Genomic DNA, 4,444 nt, shown 5'->3' on the forward strand with positions numbered 1-4,444 from the left:
ACAGTGCTCTGCACATAGTAAGCACTCAATAAATACGATTGATGATGATGATGATGATATGTGCAATAGCATTTATTAAGCGCTGACCATAAGCCAGGCACATACTAGGAGCTGGGTAAAGTACAGTAGAAATCCCAGATATGGTTCCTGCCCTCAAGCAGCTCATGGGGAAGTCCTGAGGATGCTTGTTTCCTCCAAACACTTTTCCTACTCTGTTTAGATTGAGGCGAAGTGTGACCTTGGGGAAGTCACTGAACTTCTTCATGCCTCAGTTTCCTCATCTGTAAAATGGAAATTCACTGCCTGTACTCTCTCCTACTTAGACTGTGAGCCTCGTATGTGACAGGGACTACGTCTGACTTGACTATCTTATAATCAAAGGGCTTGGCACGGGGTGAACTCTTTATAAATTATTAGAGGCACGGAGTTCTCCTTATGGGGCTTTCCTGGTGATATTTCTGCATTTTATCTCCGGTTCCCTGGAATGGGCAAAACCCTCCATGATAATAATAGTATTTATTCATTCATTCAATTGTATTTATTGAGCGCTTATAGTGTGCAGAGCTTGGAAAGTACAATTCAGAAATAGAGACAATCCCTGCCCACAGAGGGCTTACAGTCTTGAAGAGGGGAAACAGACATTGAAACAAGTGAACAGGCATCAACAGCATCAATATAAAAAAATAGAATTATAGATATATACACTTCAAAACACTGTTCTAAGCGCTGGGGTAGATACAAGGTAATCAAGTTGTCCCACGTGGGGCTCACAGTCTTCATCCCCATTTTACAGATGAAGCAACTGAGGCACAGAGAAGTTAAGTGGCTTGCCCAAGGTCACACAGCGGAGAAGTGTGATTTTTTTTCTGGTCTCCCTCCAGTCCAGAACAGACTGTAAGCTCACTGGGGGCGGGGATCACATCTGCTAACTGTTTTACCATGTCAATCAATCAATCGTATTCAACCGCTTAGTACAATGCTTTCCAAAGTAAGCTCTAAATAAATCTGACAATGAAAAACTGAATGAACTGAGCGCTCACTGTGTGCAGAGCACTGTACTAAGCACTTGGGAGAGTACAATACAACAATAAGAGTTGGTAGATATATTCCCTGCCCTCAACAATGGCACTCTACCAAGCGCTTAGTACAGTGCTCTGCACATAGTAAATGCTCAATAAATACCACTGATTGATAGGGCCGCTCTGATCATCCTTCTAGACTGTGAGCCCGTTTGGGGCAGGGATTGTCTCTATTTGTTGCTGAACTGTACTTCCCAAGTGCTCAGTACAGTGCTCTGCACACAGTAAGTGCTCAATAAATACGATTGAATGAATTGAATGAAGCATCTGCCCCAGTCCCTAGAGCGAGGACTGCAAAGCGTTTAGTACAGTATCTGGAACATAGTAAGCACTTAAATACCATAATTATTAATTATTATTATTATTATTTACTCGGGAAGCAGCGCGACAGTGGCAGGAGCCCAGGCTTGGGAGTCAGAGGTCATGGGTTCAAATCCCGGCTCTGCCACTTGTCAGCTGTGTGACATTGGGCAAGTCACTTTCCTTCTCTGGGCCTCAGTTCCCTCATTCGTACAATGGGGATGAAGACTGTGAGCCCCACGTGGGACAACCTGATTACCCTGTATCTACCCTAGTGCTTAGAACAGTGCTTGGCACATAGTAAGCGCTTAACAAATACCATTATTATTATTATTGTTATTATTCTCTGTGCCTCAGTCCCCTCATCTGTTAAAGGGGGATGAAGACTCTCTCTCTCCTGCTCCCCATCCCCCCAGCCCTACCTCCTTCCCCTCCCCTCAGCACTTGTATATATGTTTGTACAGATTTATTACTCTATTTATATTACTTGTACATATTTACTATTCTATTATTTACTTTATTTTGTTAATTTGTTTTGTTTTGTTGTCTGTCTCCCCCTTCTAGACTGTGAGCCCGTTGTTGGGTAGGGACCGTCTCTATATGTTGCCAACTTGTACTTCCCAAGCGCTTAGTCCAGTACTCTGCACACAGTAAGCGCTCAATAAATACGATTGAATGAATGAATGAATGACTATGAGTATCTATCCTAGCACTTAGAACAGTGCTTGGCACATAGTAAGCGCTTAACAAATACCATTATTCATTCATTCATTCAATCGTATTTATTGAGCGCTTACTGTGTGCAGAGCACTGTACTAAGGGCTTGGGAAGTACAAGTTGGCAACATATGGGGACGGTCCCTACCCAACAGCGGGCTAACAGTCTAGAAGGGGAAGACAAACAAAAAAAAACATATTAACAAAATAAAATAAATAGAATAAATATGAACAAATAAAATAAATAAATAAATAGAGAAGCAGCGTGGCTCAGTGGAAAATCAATCAATCATATTTATTGAGCGCTTACTGTGTGCAGAGCACTGTACTAAGCGCTTGGGAAGTAAATGTTGGCAACATATAGAGACGGTTCCTACCCAACAGTGGGCTCACAGTCTAGAAGAGACCCCGGGCTTTGGAGTCGGAGGTCATGGGTTCAAATCCCTGCTCCGCCACTTGTCAGCTGTGTGACTTTGGGCAAGTTGCTTCACTTCTCTGGGCCTCAGTTCCCTCATCTGTAAAATGGGGATGAAGACTGTAAGCCCCCGTGGGACAACCTGATCACCTTGTATTCCCCCCCAGTGCTTAGAACAGTGCTTGGCACATAGTAAGCGCTTAATAAATGCCATCATTATTTATCATTATTATTATTGTCGTAAGTTGTAGTAGTGGCCGGGTGGTTAAGGCGATGGACTAGAAATCCATTAGGGTTTCCTCGCGCAGGTTCGAATCCTGCCGACTATGTCTCTCCTTTTTTGCTCTCTTCCTCCCTTCAAGGCCCTACTGAGAGCTCACCTCCTCCAGGAGGCCTTCCCACACTGAGCCCCCTCCTTCCTCTCCCCCTCCTCATCCCCCCCGCCTTACCTCCTTCCCCTCCCCAAAGCACCTGTATATATGTTTGCCCACATTTATTACTCTATTTATTTATTTTATTTGAGAAGCAGCGTGGCTCAGTGGAAAGAGCCCGGGCTTTGGAGTCAGAGGTCATGGGTTCAAACCCCGGCTCCGCCAACTGTCAGCTGTGTGACTTCAGGCAAGTCACTTCACTTCTCTGTGCCTCAGTTCCCTCATCTGTTAAATGGGGATTAAAACTGTAGGTCCCATGTGGGACAACCTGATTACCTTGTATCTACCCCAGTGCTTAGAGCAGTGCTTTGCACATAGTAAGCACTTAATAAATGCCATTATTATTATTATATTTATTTTATTTTCATGTTTTGTTCCCTGTCTCCCCCTTCTAGACTGTGAGTCCACTGCTGGGTAGGGACCGTCACTAGATGTTGCCAGCTTGGACTTCCCAAGTGCTTAGCACACAGTAAGCGCTCAATAAATACGACTGTATATATGTATATATGTTTGTACATATTTATTACTCTATTTATTTTCCCTGTACATATCTATTCTATTTATTTTATTTTGTTAGTATGTTTGGTTTTGTTCTCTGTCTCCCTCTTTTAGACTGTGAGCCCACTGTTGGGTAGGGACTGTCTCTAGATGTTGCCAACTTGGACTTCCCAAGCGCTTAGTCCAGTGCTCTGCACACAGTAAGCGCTCAATAAATACGATTGAATGAATGAATCAATCAATCAATCGTATTTATTGAGCGCTTACTGTGTTCAGAGCACTGTACTAAGCGCTTGGGAAGTACATGTTGGCCCCACTGATCAGAGGTGAGGTGGAGACGTGGAAAGGGCCAAAAAAAGAAAAATGTCTTGCCCACCCAAAGCACACAGTGGGTCCGTATAAGAGCAGAAGAGGTCACAGACCTGGGACACTTTCTTTTTAAATGCCATTTAATAGGTGCTTCCTGTCAGTCAGTCAATTAATCGAATTTATTGAGCGCTTACTGTGTGCAGAGCACTGTACTAAGCGCTTGGGAGACTACAGTGAAACAATAAAAACATTCCCTGGCCATAACGAGCTTGCGGTCCAGAGGAGGAGACAGACATTAATATAACTAAATAAATTACAGGCATATAATAATAATAATAATAATAATAATAATGGCATTTGTTAGGTGCTTACTATATGCAAAGCACTGTTCTAAGCGCTGGGTTGGATACAAGGTGATCAGATTGTTCCTTGTGGGGCTCACAGAACCTGATCACCTTGTAAATTAAATTCCCCAGCGCTTAGAACAGTGTTTTGCACATAGTAAGCGTTTAATAAATGTCATCATTATTATTATTATTATTATTGATTGACTGAATGAATGAATGAATATTGTGGGGCCCTTGGAAGCCGCCAGCTCCCGGAGCGACCGTAAAGCGCGCCCGGAGCCGGGTGTCGTTTACGACCGGCCGGAGGAGGGAGATTTGCGACAGAGGGTTGGGGGGGCCGCGGCTCGGG

The 4,444-nt window shown here is 43.7% G+C and overlaps 1 non-coding gene across 1 annotated transcript; it reads left to right on the forward strand.

Moving 5' to 3' along the window:
• Positions 1-2,757: 2,757 nt before the first annotated feature.
• Positions 2,758-2,839, forward strand: TRNAS-AGA. Its single transcript has one exon. It is a non-coding gene; the product is annotated as a tRNA-Ser (tRNA).
• The last annotated feature ends 1,605 nt before the right edge of the window (positions 2,840-4,444 follow it).

This window comes from Tachyglossus aculeatus, chromosome 6, assembly GCF_015852505.1.
Source record: "Tachyglossus aculeatus isolate mTacAcu1 chromosome 6, mTacAcu1.pri, whole genome shotgun sequence".
Lineage (NCBI taxonomy): Eukaryota > Metazoa > Chordata > Mammalia > Monotremata > Tachyglossidae > Tachyglossus > Tachyglossus aculeatus.